This window comes from Symphalangus syndactylus, chromosome 9 (assembly GCF_028878055.3).
Source record: "Symphalangus syndactylus isolate Jambi chromosome 9, NHGRI_mSymSyn1-v2.1_pri, whole genome shotgun sequence".
Taxonomy (NCBI): Eukaryota; Metazoa; Chordata; class Mammalia; order Primates; family Hylobatidae; genus Symphalangus; species Symphalangus syndactylus.
This window is the reverse complement of record NC_072431.2, coordinates 82,952,520-82,978,448: the sequence shown is the minus strand read 5'-3', so window position 1 is coordinate 82,978,448 and position 25,929 is coordinate 82,952,520. Positions and strand designations below refer to the sequence as shown.

The 25,929-nt window shown below is 43.3% G+C and overlaps 1 pseudogene; it reads right to left on the bottom strand.

Annotated features, from left to right (window-relative positions):
• Positions 1-23,498: 23,498 nt before the first annotated feature.
• LOC134731376 (histone-lysine N-methyltransferase SETMAR-like) lies at positions 23,499-24,520 on the bottom strand (annotated as a pseudogene).
• Positions 24,521-25,929: the final 1,409 nt, after the last annotated feature.

Here is a 25,929-nt window from a genome sequence, read left to right as displayed (position 1 = left end):
CAGGTGGATCACCTGAGGTCAGGAGATTGAGACCATCTTGGCCAACGTGGTGAAACCCCATCTCTACTAAAAATACAAAATAATAATAATAATAATAAGGTGGGTGTGGTTCGTGTGCCTGTAATCCCAGCTACTCAGGAGACTGAGGCAGGAGAATCTCTTGTACCCGGGAGGTGGAGGTTGCAGTGAGCCGAGATAGTGCCACTGCACTCCAGCCTGGGCGACACAGCGAGACTCTGTCTCAAAAAAACAAAACAAAGCAAAACAAAACAAGGAGTGTAAAGGGGTCTCAAGACACAAAGTTTAGGAATGTTGGTTTTGGCTGGGCGCAGTGGCTCACGCCTATAATCGCAGCACTTTGGGAGGCCGTGGCGGGCGGATCACGAGATCGAGATCGAGACCATCCTGGCTAACATGGTGAAAGCCCTTCTCTATTAAAACTACAAAAAAATTAGCTGGGCTTGGTGGCGGGCACCTGTAGTCCCAGCTATTCGGGAGGCTGAGGCAGGAGAATGGTGTGAACCCAGGAGGCAGAGCTTGCAGTGAGCAGAAGGGGCACCACTGCACTCTAGCCTGGGCGACAGAGTGGGACTGCATCTCAAAAAAATAAAAAAATAAGAATGTTGGTTTCAAAGATGATTCCAGAAATGAGTTGGGAGGAGGGGCTAAAGAGGATAGCTTGCTCTGCAGATCGAGAAAAATTTGGGGTTCACAAGGTCAATCCAGGGGGAGGTGGAAAGGGAATCAGCTGGGTTCAGGAGAGGGCTGAGGGGTCAAATGGACAGTGAACATCCTGGGTGTGGGGTTGATAGATGACTTAGAAGACTACAGAGGTCTGACCTTCGACTTGACTGTGCTACTGTGATGCAGTTTTCAATTAGGTCTACTATCCATAGGATGGCATGTGTGTATGTATATGTGTATGTGTGTGTGTATGTGTGTGTGCATGCTTACATGTATGTGTGAAAAGAGCTGACCCAAGGCAGTTCAGGGCAGAAATAAATTTCCAGGAGATAAGCTCCTTCATCCATGGAAGCACACTAGGTGACACAGCCTTCTGGAGCCAGAGCTAACTCAGAGCATGCACCTGACTGCTGCATCCCCAGCTCCCCAAGATCAATGGAATTCACGGAAGTCCTAGAGAGACTTTGGATGTCCCCAGTGTTTGGAACAAGAGCTGGACTTTGTTTGTGCTGGATTTCTGTGTTATACATGTTCACATAGTAGAGGTTTGGGCAAATTATTGAGTAAATAGATCCCACAATGCCTTTGCCAGGGTGCCCCTGTAGTCGTGGGCAAAGCAATGTGGTGTGGGCATAGTTCAGTGATGCTGAGACCTGCAGGAGAGGCCTTTGGAGGCTTGTGTTCTCCCCATGCCCAGCTTGCAGCACTGGGGTAGACAGCCACGCACCAGCCTGCTCCGTGAGTTGAGTGGCTCGCTGTTCCATGTGGGCCTCTGTCCCCTCACTGTGAACTCAGGGCTTGGGTGAGATCTATAAGGCTGGCACCTATCCAAAGACCTACTGATGCCATGAATTGAACTGCCAGTAAATCTGCCTTCTCACTTACCTTTCCACAATTTATTTGTCTGCATTTTTCACTGTACACTTGATTTTCTTCTTTCTCAGGTGGTATAATGAATTTTCTCCCAGTGTAGAGGTTGTAGGCTGAGCAACTTACAAAACAAATATCGCTAACAAGAGAACAACATTTAAAGAGCTTTGCATGGAGGTATAGTAGGATGAGGCAACTAATTGGAAAAGGAAAGCAACAAGCTATTTATTTCCCAGGGCCCAGGTATTCTGTTTAGTGCATCAAGAAAGTTTTAAGAAGGAGAGATGGAGGTGGACTGGTTTCTCTCCCTTGAAAACAATCATCTGGTGACCGGGTGTGGTGGCTCATGCCTGTAATCCCAGCACTTTGGGAGACTGAGGGGGGCAGATCATTTGAGGACAGGAGTTTGAGACCAGCCTGGCCAACATGGTGAAACCCCATCTCTACTAAAAATACAAAAGTTAGCCAGGTGTGGTGGCATGCGCCTGTAGTCCCAGCTACTCTAAGGAGGCTGAGGCAGGAGAATTGCTTGAATCTGGGAGGCGGAGGTTGCAGTGAGCCAAGATTGTGCCACTGCACTCCGGCCTGGGCAACAGAGTGAGATTCTGCCTCAAAAAAAAAAAAAAAAAAAAAAAAAAAGAAAAGGAAAAAAAAAATCATCTGGGCCAGAGGAGTCCATAGCATGGCAAAGATGGAACCGTCTGCCTTTGCAGGAGGAAGAGAAGGCTGCCTATCCAGGAACTGGGACCCTGCAGACCCAGGGAGCCATGCCATTAAAATAAAGTTGCTCATCTAGGCCAGGCACAGTGGCTCACGCCTGTAATCCCATCACTTTGGGAGGCCACGGTGGGCAGATTGCCTGAGCTTGGGAGTTCGAGACCAGCCTGGGCAATACGGTGAAACTCTGTCTCTACTAAAATACAAAAAATTAGCCGGGCATGGCGGCCTGTGCCTGTAGTCCCAGCTACTCAGGAGGCTGAGGCAGGAGAATTGCTTGAACCCAGGAGGCGGAGGTTGCAGTGAGCTGAGATCACGCCACTGCACTCCAGCCTGGGCGACAGAGCGAGACTCCATCTCAAAAAAAAAAAAAGTTGATCATCTAACGGGTACCTGTGAGAGACACGGCTCTGGAGACGAAGCCTGCCTCGTGCAGGGGACCTCCTGGGATTGCTGTGGACCTCGGTCCTCCTCAATCCTGTTACACCCACACTGTTGGAAACCAAGGCCCGGGAGGTGGAGTGGCTCGCTCTGCTTCACACTGCTGTACCGCAGTATTCACACCCAGCCCAGGCCTGTCTGGCTGCATTCTCTCTGTTCTCTACAGTGCTTCAGTTTACAAATTTGTGCCACTCTATATTCAATATGCACTGACATAGTTGTGTAAAAATCAGTTACATATGCCCTAGAAGTGGTATTTACAGATTGAAAAAATTCCTAGAAAGCAAATAAAATGAAACTATAGGGTGGGGAGTATGTGATTTTTATTTAAAAGTTGAGTGAAGATAATTTCCACTAGTGCTTCAAAGCGTTCTGATGGCTTCCACACCTATTGACCTGCACATATGAATCCCACAGTGTCCTGGAGAAATTGTTACCCCAGTTTACAGATCAGGAAATGGGGGTCTGAGAAGTTAAGTAACTGAGGCACGGACACATTCAGTGTGGGCAGGCTGGTGCGGGTCTGAAGCTCTTGCCCTCTCCTCTCCAAGGTGCTGACAATCTCTCAGGCTAATGAGGCTAACAGGCCATTACTCGTCCCCGGTGCTTTTCCAAGGACATGGACACAGGGGTGACTCCAACCCCTCCCATTCCTTCAGCAACAATGCGGCATGTTGACTTTGGGTCTCCTAAGGTTAGAGGCTCTCATCATGTTGTCTCTATCCATTTACCAGTGACAACACCAAACAATGTTTGTCTACAGTGCCCGGTGAATTGCCGTTAGCTTTGCGGGAAACTCTCAGAATAGAGCATGAAAGGGTAGGAAGTTGAGCCCAGTGGCCAGGAGTTTGGACCTTCTAGCCAAGCTTAGGGAGATTCACGCTGGCTGGATTTCCTTCACTGGAGGCTTGTTTGAAAAGACCTCCCAAGCCAGGGTGGCACTGAGTGTAGCTCCTGGAAGCAATCCTCATGCTGGCCAAACACGCCTACCTTGGGTGGTCAGCACAGCAGCCCAACTCCCTAGCTCCACTTCTCCCAGTGAGAATCAAGATTTAGAAACTGCTGTGATTACAGAAGCTGCTAATGTGTTGTTAGGGCCAGGTACCTCAAAGGACATTTCTTCAGCTAGGCAACCTCTTCCATAACAGTGGCTTGGTGAAAGTGCACAATAAACGCCCAAAAGAAAAGCATATAATGGAGAGAAACGCACATGGTGCTTAAGTGCCAGCCCAGAAACCCCAGTGGGGTGGCCCCAGCCCCTGCCAGTAGGAAAGGATAGTCTATATCAGTACTCATCACTGCAGTAAAAGGTGTGAATAAAAGGGTTGGGAGAATGGATATAAAATCCAAGGACTTTGCTTTTTAAAAAAATTAATAGGCCAGGCGTGGTGGCTCACACTTTTAATTCCAGCACCTTGGGAAGTGGAGGCAGGCGGACCAGTTGGGGTCAGGAGTTCGTGACCAGCCTGGCCAACATGGTGAAGCCATGACTCTACTAAAAATACAAAAATTAGCTGGGCATGGTGGCGGGTGCCTGTAATCCCAGCTACTCTGGAGGCTGAGGCAGGAGAATCACTTGAACCTGGGAGGCAGAGGTTGCAGTGAGCCAATATCGCGCCATTGCACTCCAGCCTGGGCAAGAGTGAGATCTTGTCTTAAAAAAAAAAGAATTAATACACTTTATTTTCTAGAACAGTTTTAGTTTTACAGAAAAATGGAGCAGATGGTACAGAAAGTTCCCATATTCCTCCTGCTCAACAGTTGCCTTTTTATCAACACCCTCCGCCAGAGTGAGGCATTTGTTATAACTGACGGACCTGCACTGACCCATCTTTAGCACTCAAGGTCCATGGTTTACTTTAGGGCCCATTCTTGGTTTTGTATATTCTATGGGTTTTAACAAATGTGTAATGTCATGTACTCACCATTAGAGTATATCATACGGTAGTTTCACTGCCCTAAAAGTCCCCTGTGCGCCACCTATTTATCCCTCCCTCAAACCCCTAATCTTTTTATTGTCTTCATAGTTTTGCCTTTTCCAAAATGTCATAGAGCTGGAATCATACAATACGTAGCCTGTTCAGATGGGCTTCTTTCACTCCACAGTATGCATCTGGGGTTCCTCTGTGTCTCTTCTTGGCTTGATAGTTTCTTTCTTTTTAGTGCTGAATAATATTTTGTTGTCTAGATGGACTATAGTTTATGTATCCATTCACCTACTGAAGGACATCTTGGTTGCTTCCGAATTTTGACAATTATAGATAAAACTGCTGTAAACATGTGTGTACAGATTTTTAGGTTTTCAGCTCTTTTGGGTAAATACCAGGAAGCTCAATTGCTAGATCGCATGACAAGAATATGCTTAGTTTTGTAAGAAATCACCTTAGAAACTGCCTATGCATGAAATTGCAAAGAAGGTAAAAGAAGTTTGTTATAGCTTTGCTGTTGTGCTTCAAACTGCAACAGTTGCAGCCACAGTGTGTGATGTATAAAGATTGGAAAGGCATTACATTTGCCCCTGGAAGACCTAAACAGAAACTTGTTACAATTTTTTTTTTTTTTTTTTGATGGGGGTAACTCTGTAAACTTGTTACAAATTGTAAACTTGTTACAATTTTTTTTTTGATGGGGGTAACAGAGTCTCACTCTGTTACCCAGGCTGGAGTACAGTGGCGCAATCTCAGCTCACTGCAATCTCTGCCTCTCCGGTTCAAGTAATTCCCCTGCCTCAGCCTCCCCAGTAGCAGAGATTACAGGTGCACGCCACCACATCTGGCTAATTTTTGTATTTTTAGTAGAGACAGGGTTTTGCTATGTTGACCAAGCTGGTCTTGAACTCCTGACCTCAAGTCATCCCCCTGCCTTGGCCTCCCAAAGTACTGGGATTACAGGGGTGAGCCACCTCACCCAGCTAACATGTTACAATTAACAGCAATTCAGTTTAGTATCATCTGTGGTTTCAGGATAGGGGGAGGGGGGCTTGGATAAGGGCTTAGATAAGACTGTCGATGCCAGGAGACATAGTCGTGTGTCCCTTAATGACAAGGATATGTTCTGAGAAATGCATTGTTAGATGATTTCATCGTTGCGTGTATATCAGAGTGGACATATACAAACCTAGATGGACTAGCCTACAACACACCCATGCTGTATGGTATGGCCTATTGCTTCTAGGCTACGCGCCTGTGCAGCCTGTACTATACTGAATACTGAAGGCAACTGTAACACAATGGGAAATACTTGTGCATCTAAATATATCTGAACATAGAAAAAGTGCAGTAAAAATACAGCATACAAGATAAAAAATGGTATATCTGTATAGGGCACTTCCCAGGAATGGAGCTTGCAGGACTGGAAGTTGCTCTTGGTGAGTCAATGAGTAGGTGGTGAGTGAATGTGAAGGCCTAGGCCATTACTGTGCACTACTATACACTTTATAATCACTTAGGCTACACTAAACTCATTAAAAAATACTTTTCTTTCTTAATAATAAATTAAGCTCAGTTTACTGTAACCTTTTTACTTTATAAACTTTTTGTTTTTTTAAACTTTTTTTTTTTTTTGAGATGGAGTCTCATTCTGTCTCCCAGGCTGGAGTGCAGTGGGGCAATCTCAACTCACTGCAGCCTCTGCCTTGTGGGTTCAAGGGATTCTCCTGCTGGGATTATAGGCACTTGCCACCACGCCTGGCTTTTTTTTTTTTTTTTTTTTTTTTTTCTGAGACGGAGTGTCACTCTGTCGCCCAGGCTGGAGTGCAGTGGCAAGATCTCGGCTCACTGCAACCTCTACCCTCCGAGTTCAAGTGATTCTCCTGCCTCAGCCTCTTGAGTTGCTGGGATTACAGGCGCCTGCCACCTTGCCGGGCTAATTTTTTTGTATTTTTAGTAGAGACAGTGTTTCACCATCTTGGCCAGGCTGGTCTTGAAGTCCTGACTTTGTGATCCACCTGCCTCGGCCTCCCAAAGTGCTGGGATCACAGGCGTGAGCGACTGCACCTGGCTAATTTTTGTATTTTTAGTAGAGACAGGGTTTCACCATGGCGAGGCTGGTCTCGAACTCCTGACCTCAAGTGATCCACCCGCCTCGGCCTTCTAAGGTGTTGGGATTGCAGGTGTGAGCCACCGCACCTAGCCTGGCTTTTTAAACTTTTTGATGCTTTTGTAATAACACTTAGCCAAAGACATAAACACATTGTATAGCTGTACAAAAATATTTTTTACTTTATATCCTTATTCTATAAGCTTTTTTTTCTATTTCTGTTTCTACTTATTTATTTATTTATTTATTTATTTATTTATTTATTTATTACTGTTTAAAGTTTTTTGTTAAAAATGAAGACACAAATACACATATTAGCCTGGGCCTACACAGGGTAAGAAGCATCAATATCGTGGTCCTTTACCTCCACATCTTGTCCCACAGGAAGTTCTTCAGGGACTAACACACACGGAGCTGTCGTTTCCTGCAATAGCAATGTCTCCTTCTGGATACCTCCTGAAGGGCCTGCTTGAGCCTGCTCTGCAGTTAACTTCTTTTTTGCATAAGTAAGACTACACTCTAAAGTTACTATAAAAGTATAGCATAGGGCCGGGTGTGATGACTCACACCTGTAATCCCAGCACTTTAGGAGGCCAAGGCGGGCGGATCACGAGGTCAGGAGTTCGAGACCAGTCTGGCCAACATGGTGAAATCCCGTCTTTACTAAAATTACAAAAAATTAACCGGGTGTGATGGTGTGCGCCTGTAGTCCCAACTACTCAGGAGGTTGAGGCAGGAGAATTGCGTGAACCCAGGAGGCGTAGGTTGCAGTGAGCCAAGATCGTGCCATTGCACTCCAGCCTAGGTGACAAAGCAAGACTGTGTCTAAAAAAACAAAAAACAACAACAACAACAAAAAATAACATAGTAAATACTAAGGGATAGGAGTTCTTTAGCTCCATTACAATCTTATGGAACAACTGTCACATACGTGGCCTGCCATCGACTGGAGCATCAATATGCACTGCATGAGTGCATTTTTGTGGCACATGAGTATGGTTTTGTTTCTTTTTGGCAGTCGGTGCACAAGGGTGAGTGCTGAAGAGATAACATCATTCAGTACATTTTAACTTGTGGCTTCACTATAAAATCTGTGGTTAACTACTGACCCTTTTATTAAGCTTATTATTACGGTCATTTGAGAAAAGATTTCTGAAAAAAAAAACATGTGCTTCAAATTTTTATGCAAAACAAAACTAAACCTAAAATGACAAGTGGCAGCTGCTTAGCCTTTGGTATTGCTTTTATTTATTTATTTATTTATTTATTTATTTATTTATTTATTTATTTTTTGAGATGGAGTTTCTCTCTGTTGCCCAGGCTGGAGTACAGTGGCACAATCTCGGCTCACTGCAATCTCCGCCTCCAGGTTTAAGTGATTCTCGTGCCTCAGCGTCCCAAGTAGCTGGGATTACAGGACACATGTCACCACACCCGGCTAATTTTTGTATTTTTAGTAGAGACAGTGGTTCACATGTTGGCCAGGCTGGTCTCAAACTCCTGACTTCAGGTGATCCACCCGCCTCGGCCTCCGAAACTGCTGAGATTACAGGTGTGAGCCACCGTGCCCAGCCTGGCATTGCTTTTAAAAACATATGTTCGTGGTGGAGAAAAGCTGTGGTCCTGGTGTTCTGTCTTCTGTCCTCATTGTCTGAGAGGCCTAACCTTAGGCTTCTCTTGGAGCAGTAAAGGAGCTATAGGGTCTTAGAGCTGGGAAGGTGCTCCCATGTGCCTGATCTTGAGGCCAGTGAGCCTGCGAAAGGGAAGCAAGAGGTCTATGGGATGCCACAAGGCTGTGGCTTGATCAAGGCATCGTCCTAAGAGGATTCCAAACAGTCAGAAAAGCGGGGAGATGAAAAGGGCCTCATAGTGCCGGGGCAGGGGGCGCACAAAGGGGCTCTGTTCCTGTGCCCCCAGGGTGCCCCCTCTGCCTGCCTGGCTCTCATGGTTGTCAAAACAGAGGGAACATTCCTCAGCTGACCCAGGACACAAAGGCTCATCCTGGGCTGGGAGTGAGGCGCGGTGGTTTCATTAGTCCAGGCACAGTCATAAATCCCTCCCCGGAAGCCTGGCCTGCCCGCCTCAACGCCCCGCCTGAGAGCCATGGCCAGTCCCACAAGTAGAAAGTAGGCTTATTTTTCTTCATTTGTAGAAATGACTTTTTGGTCACTGTAACATCAGTTGTTCATTGTGGAAAATTTGGAAACTACTGAAATCAAAGAATAGAAAGCAAAAGTCATATATACTATCTATATCCACAAATAATTACTGAATACAAACACGATATATGTGTATTTACATACATATTATGTATATATTTATATATATGTCAAATATCTATATATGTTTGAATGGGACGGGATTAGTGTTTTGTCAACCTTTTTATTGTGAAATACAGTACTTAGAATGCATACACATAAGGTGCAGATTAACAAATAATTATCATGTAAATCCCACGAAGCTGTCAGTGACATCAAAGACCCCCTGAGATAGTTGCTCCTGAGTCCCCCACCTTGACTGTAGCAGTAACCACCATCCTGATTTTGAGGACACATCCTCTTGTGTTTCTTTGTGGTTTACCATCTACATATGTGTCCCTAAAAAGTTTAGTTTAGCTTATTTTTGAACTGTGTATGAATAGAACTCTTGCATTTATATACCTTTGTTTCTCGGGTGATTTGCTCAGTTTTGTTTGGAAGATGAATTTATCAGTGTTGTTGAAGGTAGTTCATTCATCCTCATGACTGTAGAGTATGCCTTTCCAGGAATAAGGTACTTTCTGTTTATCAATTTACTGCTGAGGGAACATTTGGGTTATTTCCAGTGTTCGACTTCTACACACAGTGCTTCATTGGTTCCCATGGCCTGTGTGCCTGGACTTCTCATGTGCAGGCCTTGGATGAGAAGTGTTTTTTCAACAGGTATCCAAAGAAGTTAATGCTGAACTGCTTTTCAAATGGCTGCACCATTTGTGTTCCAGATGCTCCTCATCCTCTCCAGCATTGTCAGGTATCTGGAAGGTTTCTGAGTTTCTCATGATGGTGCATGCAGAAATAGCTGACACATAGTAGACATTTAGTATTGTTTGTGGAGGGGCAGGGGGCGATGTCTCACGCCTGGAATCCCAGCACTTTGGGAGGCCAATGTGGGCAGATCATTTGAGGTCAGGAATTTGAGACCAGCCTGGTCAACATGGCAAAACCCCATCTCTACTAAAAATACAAATAAAATAAAATAAAACAAAATTAGCCACTGTGGTGGCACATGCCTGTAATCCCAGCTACTTGGAAGGCTGAGGCAGGAGAATCGCTTGAACTAGGGAAGTGGAGGTTGCAGTGAGCCGGCATCATCACTGCACTCTAGCCTGGACGACAGAGCGAGATTCTGTCTCAAAGGAAAAAAAAAGTGTCTTGCAGCTCTATTTATTATGAGTGTAATTAGTTATATAATTACTTATATCTCATTAAATATATATTATATAGTATAACTATACATCAGTAACTTAACAGTATATACTATATATATAGTTCCATATAGTTCTATTTGTTGTCAATTATATATTAGTTATTTGTCACTTACACATGTTAGCTCTATAATGAGTTATTTTAGGTAGCTAAAGTATTTTAGTGAGTATAGACAGCCTACTTTGACTCTGCATCTTGTTTTTCATTTGTAAAATAAAGATAATAATCCTTGGGCTGGGCGTGGTGGCTCATGCCCATAATCCCAGCATTTTGGGAGGCCGAGGTGGGTGGATCGCCTGAGGTTGGGAGTTTGAGACCAGCCTGGCCAACGTGGTGAAACCATGTCTCTACTAAAAATACAAAAATTAGCCGGGCATGGTGGTGCATGCCTGTAAACCCAGCTACTCGGGAGGCTGAAGCAGGAGAATCGCTTGAACCCAGGTGGCAGAGGTTGCAGTGAGCCGAGATCACGCCACTGCACTCCAGCCTAGGAGAGAGAGTGAAACTCTGTCTTAATAATAATAATAATTCCTACCTTATAGAGTTGTTATAAGAATTAAATAAGCTATCAGACAGATTTCTGGTACATCATAAACATTTTAACAAACGTTCATTTCCTTCTTTTAAATAATAACTGTAGAATGCTGCTGAAAGGGCTGCTTATCAGAGTTGTCTGATTAAATGTTAGCTAAGGGCATTCACCTTGCCATTCATGTGCTTCAAACTACTCTAATCTAGAGGACTGTGTAACCTATTTAAAATCTTATTTTCATTTAAGAAAACTGTTAACTTCTCTCTCTGTTACTTTACCTTGAAAAACATTTTTAAAATGTGTGCTACCAAGTAACTCATGAGTCATCCATCATTTCTTACAGTGACCCATTTGGAGAGAGCGACTTTTAAAACGTGTGAATGCTCCAGGATCGCGACACCCTGGAATTCAGGATGGCCGGGACTGCAGCCCCCTGTTGTGAGGTTTCCCGAGCAGACTTAGGCCTGCAGGCCAGATGGATACAGCTGGTCTTTGCTTTCTATGCACCACCAGAAAATGCTTGATGATTCACTGGCTTTCTTTGAATCTAATTTAGATTATACAGAGCTGTTAAGTGTGGAATTTTTTTAATTTTATTTTTTTATTTATTTTTTATTTTCTATTTTATTTTATTTTATTTTTTAGACAGAGTCTCGCTCTGTCACCCAGGCTGGAGTGCAGTGGCGTGATCTCGGCTCACTGCAAGCTCTGCCTCCCGGGTTCCTGCCATTCTCCTGCCTCAGCCTCCTGAGTAGCTGGGACTACAGGCACCCGCCACCATGCCCAGCTAATTTTTTGTATTTTTAGTAAAGATGGGGTTTCACTGTTTTGGCCAGGATGGTCTTGATCTCCTGACCTCATGATCCGCCTGCCTCAGCCTCCCAAAGTGCTGGAATTACAGGCGTCAGCCACTGTGCCCAAGTGTGAAATATTTTTGAGACAAATGATACGATTTTTTTAAACTCTATCTTTGATGTGTAATTTTTGACCATTAAATATAACCTTTTTTGATCTTATATTTAAAAAGATGTGCTGGCTTATATTATACACAAGTAGAAAATTTAACTTTTCCAAGAGCAACATATAATTTTTAGTCATGGTTTGCTCATATTAAACATATGGTTACTGTATTACTAAAAAATGTCAAAGTAATTTATGCCTTTTAATGCCTTTTAGAAAATCCACAATGCTGGTCCTTATTAAAAAAAAGTATCAGGGTGAGGGTTACTGGAAGGAGTGCTCTTTTGCAGTTATTTCTGTTTGGATATTTTTAACATCTTTCATTACAGAAAGCTCATAAGTAGAAGTAGACAAGGAACATTTTGTCTTTGAGTCTAAAAGTATGATTTTCCCCTTTCTTTCAAATTTTGAAGACTTTAACATCTCATAGTTTCTTTTTTAATGAAATCATTTAAACATCAAGTCATTGGAATATTTTTAATGAGCCATTTCAAAGAACTAATGAATTAAAATAACTTTCTGTTTCTCATCTTAACTGTTCTTTCCCTGAGTGTAGAATTATTATTTGGAAAGTGGAAAGATTGGCTGGGCACGATGGCTCACGCCTATAATCCCAGCACTTTGGGAGGCTGAAGTGGGTGGATCATGGGGTCAGGAGATGGAGACCATCTTGGCTAACACGGTGAAACCCTGTCTCTACTAAAAAATACAAAAAATTAGCCGGGCGTGGTGGCAGGCGCCTGTAGTCCCAGCTACTCGGGAGGCTGAGGCAGGAGAATGGCGTGAACCCGGGAGGCAGAGCTTGCAGTGAGCCGAGATCGGGCCACTGCACTCCAGCCTGGGTGACAGAGCGAGACTCCGTCTCAAAAAAAAAAAAGAATAATAAAGTGGAAAGATTAAATCTTGGCAGGAGGGAAAGATAGAAGTTGGGGAGAGCTATGTCTAAGGTGATAAAGTTCTGGAAGATGTGACTGGGGAAGAGACAGTCCAGTGGAAGGCCCAAAAGCCTGATTCTCTGAGGCACAGTACCAAATCTCTTCCGCTGTCTAGATCTGGAAACCCACTGGGTATCTGTCCTTAGAAGGACACACTACCAACTTCTCAGTCCTCATTTAAGGCGTTGGGAATGTCTTTACCTCTTCCTGACACTGTAGTCTGCATGACGCTGGGGACCTCAGCCTCACCTGGGACGTTGCCTGCTTGTCTGGTAGCTCCTCTCTGGGCTTTTACTCCAGCACCCTTAGTCCTGGGCTGGTTCCCCCTACTGCCTCCCAGCTATTCTCATTCTTCACATAGGCCCAGGATGGCCTCAGCTCTCAAGGTGGCAACCATCCCCTATGGACGATGAATGCACTGCAGTTTATTTCCAGCCCAGTCTCTTTCTGTAACCTTAGGCTCCTATGCCGAGCATCTCCATGTTTCGCCATTACTTCACTGGATGAACTACTCAACCCTTGCTCGGTAACTCCACATCCATGCATTCACTCTGTGTCAATTGTAGGATGCACACTTCACCCAGTCACCTAGACTAGAATACTTAGTTATCTTTGTCTATTTGGACTCCATTGTTGACTCATTCAATTAGTCGCTACTTTCTCTTCTGTTGACTTGATTTCTTGAATTCCACTCAAATCCTTCCAGTTTTCTTTATAAGCCCTAGGCTTCAGTTCAGACTATTCCCACTATCGCTTATTTCATCTTTAAAACTAGCTGCTTAACTGGTTTTTCTCCCTCTAGAGTTCTCCTTCTCTCCCCAGTTAATAGCTGCAATACAACCAGAGATCCTTCTACAACACTACTTTTTTATTTATTTTTTTTCTGACATGGAGTCTCGCTCTGTCACCCAGGCCAGAGTGCAGTGGCACAATCTCAGCTCACTGCAACCTCCATCTCCCGGGTTCAAGCAATTTTCCTGCCTCAGCCTCCCGAAGAGCTGGGATTACAGGCGCCTGCCACCATGCCTGGCATGGTGTATTTTTAGTGGAGATGAGATTTGGCCATGTTGGCCAGGCTGGTCTCGAACTCCTGGCCTCAGGTGATCTGCCCACCTTGACCTCCCAAAGTGCTGGGATTACAGACGTGAGCCATCGCGCCTGGCCTAACATTTCTGACCGTATCTTTTCTTTAATTAAAATGGTTCGATGGGTCGGGAGTGGTGGCTCACACCTGTAATTCCAGCACTTTAGGAGGCTGAGGTGGACAGATCACCCAGATCACCTGAGGTCAGGAGTTCGAGACCAGCCTAGCCAACATGGCAAAACCCCGTTTCCACTAAAAATACAAAAATTACCTACTCGGGAGGTTAAGGCAGGAGAATCACTTGAACCTGGGAGGCGGAGGTTGTAGTGAGCTAAGATTGTGCCACTGCACTCCAGCCTGTGCAACAGAGTGAGACTCTGTCTCAATAAATAAATAAATAAATAAATAAATAAATAAAATGGTTCAATGGCTCTCTAACTCATCTAGTAAAGGTCCAAACTTCTTAACATGATGAATAAAGAAAGCCCTTTGCACAGACTTCAACCTTTCCTGTCTGAGTCTGAGCTGGACTCCGGTGCTGAATCTGAGCGCCCCCGGTTAGTGAGAATGTTGCCTCTCCCTCCCTGGGCTCTCTAAGATTTATCCCACGTGTCAGACATCAGATAGCCGAGTCTCTCACTAAGGACAACCACTGAGTTGAATTCACTGGCACATCCTCTGCACATATGGAGTTTTGTGCTAAGAAGTTTAATAATATTTCATAAAAGTCATGATGGAATTTATTGTCTACCATAAGGAGCCATGCAATAAATTCCTGTGTATGTTCCACTTCAGGAAATATTTAGTCTCTGCAGTTGGAGGCATCTGTTTTCTGTTGTCAAAAATTTAAATCAGTGTAACCTGAGGTCTCCTTTACCGTTAAATGCCAGAGAACTCAGAACCAGATACATTAGTCAAGAATTGTAAACTGCTTGGCTCTGCTGTCTGAGACTAGGAACCCCTTTTGCTTACTTTAAATAGATTCTTTTCTTTAACACATAAAAAACACTTTTCCCTGCTTGTTCTCCAACAACCTATAAGACTTTCGGATGTATGTGGTGTACTCAGAATGATGTCAATGTTCAACATAGTGGGTTTTCTCAGTTTGATTATTAACTTCTAGCTTTTACCCATGCATTTTTACAAAGTTGCAATTTTCACATAACATGAGAAGGACCAATAAATCCTGACCATCCTGCCTTTTCTCCAGAGCTTCTCTATTGCTTTCACTTCTCTTACGTAGCTCAGACCCTCATATTCTCTGACTGGGATATATATACATACATATATATATATATATATATATATATATATATATATAAATTTTTTTTTTTTTGAGATGGAGAGTCTCGCTCTGTCATCCAGGCTGGAGTACAGTGTAATGATCTTGGCTCACTGCAGCCTCCGCCTCCCAGGTTCAAGCAATTCTCCTGCTTCAGAGTCCTGAGTAGCTGGGATTACAGGTGCCTGCCACCAAGTCTAGCTAATTTTTTTTTTTTTTTTTTTTCGTATTTTTAGTAGAGACGTGGTTTCACCATGTTGGCCAGGCTGGTCTCCAACTCCTGACCTCAGGTGAGCTGCCTGCCTTAGCCTCCCAAAGTGTGGGATTACAGGCATGAGCCACTGCACAGGCTCGGCCCTGACCAGAATCATTTCAATCTTCCTTTTTGGACTGTTTGCATCCAGATTGTCTTCTGCCAATCCAACTTCAAAAATGACCACCAGAGGCCGGGCACAGTGGCTCACGCCTGTAATCCCAACACTTTGGGAGGCTGAGGTGGGTGGATCACAAGGTCAGGAGATCGAGACCATCCTGGCTAACACGGTGAAACCCTGTCTCTACTAAAAATACAAAAAATTAGCCGGGCATGGTGGCGGGCGCCTGTAGTCGCAGCTACTCAGGAGGCTGAGGCAGGAGAATGGCATGAACCCAGGAGGCGGAGCTTGCAGTAAGCCGAGATCACTGCCACTGCACTCTAGCCTGGGCAACAGAGCAAAACTCTGTCTCAAAAAAAACAAAAAAACAAAAAACCACCAGAGCAATGTTCTTAATATTCATGAGGTGGGTCAGATATCTGACGAGGTAAGATTTTAAAATTTATGTCTGTATGTATATGTATGTATGTTACTTAGAGAAGAGAACTATTATGTTAAGTCTGGAATTTGCTTGGTGAAGGAGATGATAGTATTCAAAGATTTAAAAGTATTAAAATTCTATTAGGTTGGCGTAAAAGTAATTGCATTTTTTGCCATTAAAAGTTATGCAAAACCACAATTACTTTTGCACCAACCTAATAGAAACCTCCTGGAAGAGAGGAGTTGGAGATTCCTATCCCTTCTCCCTGAGATTCTAAGTATAACAGGACATTACATAAGACCTTTTCTGTTGCCTTGACATCCAGAACTGCCCAAAGGCTCAAAGCGGTAGGTAAAAGACTATGTATTGTGAAACCTGTTTGGAGACTCTTAACTCTTTACCCTCCTCCAGGATATATAAGAAATGCAGAAGATATTGGTGGAGACCTTTTTTGGAGAGAATGCTGGTGTACTGTGCATTCTGGCTCCCTCTGTAGGGAAGCGATCAGGTACTTCTCCACAATCTCAAGCAGCCAGTTGAGTAAGCAGTGGTTTTGGAGAGTCACTGGGAGAGCTGCACATGTCACCCAGGCATTCAGAGCCATCAAGGTCTCATACCTGATTTCCACCGGAAAACATCTAAAGGTGAGAAGCTGGCTGGTGCCCTGAAGAGTGGGTCACAGCAGGAGGATGCCACCTTCCCACTGATGGAGGAGTGAAGACGTGAGTTTCTGTGGTCAGCTATGGAGTCAGGTTATGTGTTAGTCCATTTGCCTTGCTATAAAGGAATACCTGAGGCCGAGTAATTCATAAAGAAAAGAGGTTTATTTTGGCTCATCGTTCTGCAGACTGTACAGGAAGCATGGTGCTGGCGTCTGCTTTTGGGGAGGGCCTCAGGAAACTCAAAGTCACTGTGGAAAGTGAGGGGAGCCAGTGCATTACGTGGTGACGCAGGGAGCAAGAGGGATGCCAGGCTCTTTTATTTTTTTTTGAGATGGAGTCTAGCTCTGTTGCCCAGGTTGGAGTGCAGTGGCATGATCTCGGCTCTTTACAACCTCTGCCTCCTGGGTTCAAGCGATTCTCCTGCCTCAGCCTCTGGAGTAGCTGGGACTACACGTATGCCACCATACCTGGCTAATTTTTGTATTTTTAGTAGAGATGGGGTTTCACCATATTGGTAAGGCTGGTCTTGAACTCTTGACCTCAAGATCCGCCACCCCCCACCCCACCTCCCAAAGTGCTGGGATTACAGGCATGAGCCATGGCGCCCGGCCACCAGGTTCTTTTAAACCATCAGCTCTCATGTGAACTCACAGAGCAAGAACTCTCTTATTACCATGGGGAGGGCACCAAGCCATTCACGAGGGATCCGCCCCCATGACCAAAACGCTTCCCACCAGGCCCCACATTCAACATTGGGGATCACATTTCAACATGAAATTTGGAGGGAAAAACATCCAAACCATATCAGATTGCATCACTTGACAGTGACCTGGCTGAAGAGAATGGGCATTTACCAGCTTTCCTCCTTCCAGGTGCCAGGGAGGTGGCACTTCTCCCAAGCCATTTGAGGTTGGATGTTGCTGCATGAGTTGCTTTGGCCATTAAAAGGTAGCAGAAACAATGTAGGTCACTTCCATTTTTAAGGGCCAGTGAATGATTTGCCTCTTTCTCTCTGGCATATGTGTTGAATGATCACCTCCTGAGTGCCAGGGAAAGCAGATCAGGCAGTCCATGAACAGGTGCACACAGATAAGGCAGGGTCTTAGATTAGCCACTCAAATCACCATAGACCGCAGGTATCAAGCCAACATTCAGAGGTGAATATTTTTAGGTGGAGTTTCCTGTCAGTCCAAAATGCCTTTATGATGTCTCTTTGATGGATCTGACTCAGGATGATGGACTGAACACCCACATCCACCACTACCCACCCCAAATCTCTTTAAGGTGGAGGTAAGGATATGAGGAGAACAGAGAGGGCTGGGTTGCTATCAGCCATGAAACTCCAATACACTCTGAAAATTGGAAAACGACTGGAAGGGTGCTGTCTGGTGCAGTGTGGTGGAGGAAACAAGCCCAGGATGTGCCCAGGGCAGGCTGGGACCTGGGGGGTGGAGGTGTTGACCTGGCTAGCAGAGCCCTGGAGGAACAGAAGAGTGGGAAGACAGAAGGGCACACAGCTCAAGCAGGGAAAGGATTGAGGAGCTTGTGGGCAGAGGGTTGACCCTGTCCCTTTTTCCACCAAGCGTGCATTCCCTAGGCATTGGCAATTCAAAATGTCCTTCTTGAAATAAACTGAACTAATCCTCTGTGCAAAGTAGGAGCAGCTGCTATTGAGGCTGACACTCCAGAGCAAGCCCTGTTCATTTTAGCTTTGACTGACTCCCTTGAATTCAATCACTCCTTGCCCACTCAACCTAAAATGGACCTTGCCAACTGACAACTACAGCCCACCTACAGAGTTTCTGACTGTCTGGTTCTTAGATATAAACAGTTACTGAGCATCACCAGAACCTTGAGAAAAATCTGCAATATAAACTGGACCGACAAGATGAGCCAAAGTAATTCAGAAGAATAGGAAAGGATTACCAACAACTACCATAAAGTTGAAGTATGGTCCACCCAGAACTGCATCCATACAGTAAGGAAAGGATGCTACCGTAAAGTAACAATCAGAGAATAAGAAAGCCTCTTGGAAATTAATTATGTGTCTGATTGTCAAAAGAATAAAATTTAATACAAATGTTAACAGATAAAGTCAAGGAATATTTGGAATGTAGAACAAAAAATTAATTAAAAATATGAATAAGAAATATAAAAAACACTAAGGATTAGTCCAGGACTGTATTAGCTGATTGACAGGATTCCTAAAAATAAGAAAGAGCCAATGTGTAATTGTTAAACGGATTGTAAAAGAAAATTTCCATTTTGACAGAGACATGAGCATTCATTGTCAAATAGTATGAATGAAAATTTCACTTCCAAAAATAATAAAAAGTAACCACTACCACCACCAAAAACACACCATCACCACCATCACCATCACTACCACCACCATCACCACAACCATCATTTCTTGCATCATCGCCACAATCACCAATGCCATCACCACTGTTACCACCACCACCATAACTACCACCACTGCCATTACCACAACGATAATTACTTGCATCATCATCAAAATCCCCAATGCCATTACCACCACCACCATAACTACCACCACTGCCATTACCACAACGATAATTACTTGCATCATCATCACAATCCCCAATGCCATCACCACCATTACCACCACCACCATAACTACCACCACTGCCATTACCACAACCATCATTACTTGCATCATCATCACAGTCACCAATGCCATCACCACTGTTACCACCATCACCACCACCATCATCATCACCATCAGCACCACACCCCCAATACCACCAGTATTATTACCACCACGACTATCATCACTATTGTCACCATCAACACCAATACCATGATCATCACCACTGCCACCACCACCACAATCACCATCTCTATCACCTAACCACCATCGCCTCCACTATCACCATCACCATCACCACCACATCACCACAATGATCATAACTACCATCATCACCACAATCGCCAATATCATCATCACCATTACTACCACCACTATCACCATCACCAATAGTACCACCCATACAACCCCAACCACAATAACCATCACCACCATCAATGTAACTATTATTACTACCATCACTACCATCACCATCTCTGCCATCATAACCACCAACACCTTCACCATTACCATCATCACTCATCACTACCATCACCACCATCACTATTGTCACTACTAACATCATCACCACCACCAATACCACCATTATCACCACTGCCACTACCACCACCACCACCACAATTAGTGTCTCCTCCATCATAATCATCTTTGCCTTCACTATCAGCACCACCGCCTCCATTATCACTACCACCATTACTACCATTACCATTATCACTACAACTACCATCACCATAATCACTACTATCACCACCACCACTACTATCACCACTATAATCATCACCATTATCACCACCATCATCAGTACAGCACCACCACCACCAACACTACCAATATCACCACTGCCACCATCGCCACCATCCTCACCACCACCATCATTATCACTATAACCACTGCCTCCATCACCACTGTCACCACCATGCTTACCACCAGGAACAATAACTATAACATCTATTTATTGAGCACTTACTACAATCCAGTCACTGTTTCAGGTACTTCCCACATTTTAACTTACTTAGTCAGCGCATTAACACTGTAGGGTGAAATTTCAGAACACCAGGAATGAAGAAAATGTGGTAAAATCTCCCAGGAACAAAAAAAGTCACTCATAAATAATAAGACTATTACTGGCACCAGACTTTCCATTATCAATTGTAAATATTAGAAGGCAAAGAACAAAACTTTAAAAGTTCTGAGGGGGCCGGCCGTGGTGGTTCACGCCTGTAATCCCAGCACTTTGGGAGGTCAAGGAGGGCAGATCACAAGGTCAGGAGTTCAAGACAAGCCTGACCAATATGTTGAAACCCTGTCTCCACTAAAAAAATATACAAAAAAAATTAGCTGGGCATGGTGGCACATGCCTGTAATCCCAGCTACTCAGGAGGCTGAGGCAGGTGAGCCGAGATTGTGCCACTGCACTCCAGCCTGGGCGACAGAGGGAGACTCGGTCTCAAAAAAAAAAAAAAAGGTCTGAGGGAATATCTATATATTAGAGAAACTATCAAGTATGGTGACAGAACAAATTCTTTTAGACTTTTAAGAACCCACAGATGTTTTTGCAGGAAGTCTCTGAAGATGAATTCCAAAATGGAAGAGGAAGGGACTGGATCCAGGACATCACAGACCAGACAGGATCAAGAGCTCTTGGAGGATGGTCTCCAGGAACACAGCATAGAGAGTGGGCTCCACAACTGGAAGAACTTGAAGACAGGAAAAAGGCACAGAGGGAAAGATTATAAATAAGCAGTTTTACCAGTTTTAGGTAAAACAAAACACTGGATGAGAAAGCCGTGAACACATGTGAATAGAAACATGAAGTCAATGGGCCTTAAGGAGGAAAAAATGGATTCTTAGCTATTGAAAGAAAAAGAGATTAGAAAATTTTAGAGGTCTGGCATGTGTGTCCTCTCTTCTCTATACCCTTTCCCTCCACACTGTGAAGAAGGGCCTTCAGAATCCCAGGATTAAAAAGAAAGAGAGGAAGGAAGGAAGGAAGGAAGGAAGGAAGGAAAGAAGAAAAAGAAGGAGGGAGGAAAAAAGGGAGAATGGTCAAAATATATGATAGCTGAGGTCCAGAATATGCAAATTTGTTGCATGTTTTCAGCCATTGGTAGAATATGAGAAAAGAGAATCTATATGTGAGCATTTAAAATATACATTTGAATTTTTATCAAGGTGATACAAACCCATACTTAACAAAAAATTAAGCACCACTAATAATCTTATGATGATACATAGTGGTCTCTTACCCCACACCCCCTATTTTACTTTCTCATGCCCCAGAGGAAATCTCTAGTCTTCTAAGTTATTTTTGACATGTATTTCCATGTTTCAAAAAATCATTTCTTATATTGATACTTGTGGATTTATTAATTTTAGACAATATGTTTAACTTCCTGTTATGACAAGTGAGACTTAGCTTTCTTACCTGGTGAGAAAGGGTACATGTAGTGCCTCTGCCACACTCTCCCAACAGTGCATTTGGGTCCTAAAGTTAACTTAAATCATTGGCTGATCTTAATTATCATTGCACTTGTGTAAATATTGTCCACTCTTGGACTAAGAGGTGTCTGTTCCATGTTTACATTTTGTTTTTCACTTTAAACTTTTTTCCTGAAATTATTAATGACTGTTTTTTTTCACTGCTTAGATTTCCTTTTTATCTAAGCTCATTTCTTCAGTATGCTCAATCTGATAGCCTACTTTATATTTCTCTTGCAAACCCATCTTGAATATGCATGTCTGCCTGCTCCAGCCTGCACTGGCTGCCCCCAGGCCTGCTGCACAGCTGTCATTCAGGATATTCTCAGGCTGGAATATCCTGAGTGACAGCTGTGTAGCGGCCTGGATCAGGGCTTATTTCCTGGATCAAATGCTGTGCTGGGGCCACCTCATATTATATTAACTTTCTAAAATTGATTGCTAAATATTTGGGAGTTTTGCAAACCACAATCATTGGCAGCCACGGTGGGAGTATGTATACCACCCAAACTGCCAAATGCCAGAAATCGAGCCTTTTTTGGGAGGGTGGTGAGGATCTGTTCTATCAGCACATTGCTGATTCTATGTCTGCCTCTTTATTAATTTATTCCTTTTTTTGATGAAGCATATTTTATAGTATATTCTAGGAAAAGGAAAGGACCCCAGAGAGGTAAAATTTTTGAGTCCTTACATGTTTCAAAATGCCTTTTTAGGCTGAGCATGGTGGCTCACACCTGTAATCCCAGCACTTTGGGTAGCTGAGGTGGGCAGATCACTTGAGGCCAGGAGTTTGAGACCAGACTGGCCAACATGGCGAAACCCTGTTTCTACTAAAAATACAAAAATTATCTGGGTGTGGTGGCACGTGCCTGTAGTCCCAGCTACTTGGGAGGCTGAGGCACAAGAATCACTTGAACCTCGGAGGCACTCTGTCTCAAAAAAAAGAAAATACTTTTTTATTGTACTCTTGTTCTTGACAGATGATTTGGCTGAGTAGAGAATTCTAAGAAACATGATTTTTCCTCAGACTTTTGAAGGCATTGCTCCATTGTCTTCTGTCTTCCAGTGTTGCCTTTGAAAGTTGGAGTTTTTTTGTTTCCTGATCTTTCTCAAGGGACCTGTTTCTTTTCCTGTCTTCAGACTTCTTAAGGACCTCTCTTTCCCATAGTATTCTGAAATTTTAAAAGACGTACAATTTGTGTGGTGTTAATGGGCCGTGTATATCTGGTATGGCATATTCTCTAGTTCCTGGAATTTTTTCTTTTTTTTGGCAGTATTTCTCTGACATTTTCTTCTTCAGCCTCTCTCCAAGACCTCACCTCTCATTTTCTCCATTTATTTCTTTCTGGAACTTCAACTGGTTGAATGTGATATCTCCCATAATAACCCTTTAATTTGGGGTGGGTCATTTTCTCCCTTCTAATTTCCTTTTTTTCCCCCACCTTCTTCCATCTTTCATTATTCTGTTTAATTTTTTAGTTAACTATCATCTTTTTAACTTCCAGGTCTCTTTTCTTTTGTTCTCAGGTTGTTAATTTTAAAAATGACATATCAAGGAATTTTATTGAGCCAAGAAAATGCTTGATAAATGAATCCCAGAAGAAAGCATAAAGGGTATATCTTCAAATAAATAAAAAGATTGCTTTCAGATGGCAATGAATTAGGAGATTATTCTTCCTGGCAAAACCAGGCTATGTATGCATGCCCTCCTGCTGCAAACATCTTAAGGGAGGAGCCAGTCCCTGGATGGCTTTCAGCAGTGCCTGCAGGATATATGTAGGGTGCCCAGGTAAGAAGGAGTCATATCCCTCAGTTCAAGTATTGCTTGGTTCTGTGCAATGGCAATTTAGGAACAATGATAGCTAGAGCTAGGTTGGTGCAAAAAGAATCGCAGTTTCAGATCAGGAATTTTAAGTCATTATAACCAGGCTCAAACACATCTTTATTAATCAAAGTAGGGACCATTACAATCAGCACATTTTTGCCAAGGACATATGTTTGTTTATTCCTGTAGGATAAAAATACATGCTTTGAGATTAGACAAACTCTTGGAAAGCATTTTCTGCATCCTGCTGGTTGCAGAAGCGTTTTCCCTACAAAAAGTTGTTGAGATGCTTGAAGAAGTGGTAGCCAGTTGGTGAGAGGTCAGGTGAATATGGTGGATGAGGCAAAACTTTGTAGCTCAATTCATTCAACTTTTGAAACATTGGTTGTGTGACATGCAGTCGGCATTGTCGTGGAGAAGAATTGGGCCCTTTCTGTTAACCAATGCTGGCTGCAGGCATTGCAGTTTTCAGTGCATCACATTGATTTGCTGAGCATATTCTCAGATGTAATGATTTTGCTGGGATTCAGAAAGCTGTAATGGATCAGACCGGCAGCAGACCACCAAACAGTGACCATGACCTTTATTTGGTGCAAGTTTGGCTTTGGGAAGTGCTTTGGAGCTTCTTCTCAGTCCAGCCACTGAGCTGGTCATCGCCGGTTGTCCTGTAAAATAAACTTTTCATTGCATGTCACAATCGGATCGAGAAACACTTCCTTGTTGAGTAGGATAAAAGAAGATGACATTTCAAAATGATGATTATTTCGATTTTTGGTCAGCTCATGAGACACCCACTTATTGAGCCTTTCCACCTTTCCAATTTGCTTCAAATGCTGAAAAACCATAGAATGGTCAAAGTTGAGTTCTTCGGCAACTTCTCATGTAGTTGTAAGAGGATCAGCTATCATGATTGTTCTCAATTGGTCGTTGTCAACTTCCGATGGCCAAGCACTATGCTCCTCATCTTCAAGGCTCTTGTCTCCTTTGCAAAACTTCAACCACCACTGCATTGTGCTTTCGTTAGCAGCTCCTGAGCCAAATGCATTGTTGACATTGCAAGTTGTCTCCTCTGCTTTGTGACCCATTTTGAACTTGAATAAGAAAATTGCTTGACTTTGCTTTTGGTCTAACATCATTTTCATAGTCTAAAATAAACACAAAATAAACAGCAAGTGATAAGTCATCAGCAAAAGAACATAAAGTGAGAAATGCCCATTAAAATGATATATAACATAACCACATTTATTTAAGAATGCATTCCAATATCAAATGGCAAATTCCAACAATTCAAAAAACGTAATTACTTTTGCACCTACGTAATATTTTCAGTGAAAACATAGCGATGTCTGAGCATTGAGCAACTGAATATTGAAACCAAGAGTTTACTGTAATTAACACAGAATTCATATAAAGGGTAGTATTAATTTCTACTAAAACAGATGCAGTATGTGGAAGAACATATAGACAGAAGCATAACCAAGTGCTAAAAGAAAAGTGTCTCTGCTATTGAAACTAGCTAGGGATTTCACCAACTTATAGTGGGGAGGGATTGGGGTTAACCTCAGAATTGTATCATGTCTTAATTAGAGCTTTTAAAAGATACAGCCATAGGAAATTAACTGCATAAATCCTAACTACACAAATCATTCTACAGTGAGAATTCATCATTTTCAAAGAATTTTTGTCTTTATAAAGTCGTAATTGTTATTTTTCAGAGTTTCTTGTAAGTACTAAATGTTGCATTTATGCATTATGTATACAGTCTCACATCAAATATATGTGTGTTCATGTATATATGCAGATTATAAATATATAAAATCTTCACTCAGAATTTTGAGATTATCCTCACTTTTTGCTTTAAGAAACTAAGCCCAACAAGGTCAAGTTGCTTGTCTAAGGACACTGAGTGACTAAGGGCAGACCTGAGATTCACGGCAGGCCTTTTGCTTTTAGATTCTGTGATCTTTCTCCCAGCAGCACACGTACTCCATTCTCCCTACCGAGGTGTGGTCCAGTCAGCTGAGCTGCCTGCCTAGGGGCATCCCAGAAGCTGGGATGAGTGGAAACAGACTAAAAACAGCAATAGAATGCACCCACATGACATGTCCAGCAACAAACTTCTCAGTTTTCGTTTTCAGATGGGTTTTCTTTTTCTCTTGGAAAAATACAGGAGTGTGGAGATTTTTCACATCTCCGGTCAAAGTGCTGAGAGACATGAATTATTGCTTTAGCTCAGGTGCTCTTTGACATGAGGCGTTGGAAGCCGCTATGCTGCTTTGCTGCTTCTCAACACAGAGGTCTCCCACCCTTGACATGGAGCAGGAGGGAAAGCCCTTTGCAGGGAGGTAAAAAGGAGCTTCCAACTCCAGACTCAGAATAGAGAGTTGGGTGCAGGTGGGGTGCGCTCATCTGGTGCGGTATGCTCCTCTGACAGGGGCGGAGAGTTTACTGGCTCTAGCTCCTACCGTGACTGTGACGGCCACTGCAGGGAACAGCTCAGGGAGTTTATTTTAAAATTCAAAACTGTAGGTCTGGAATGGTGGCTCATGCC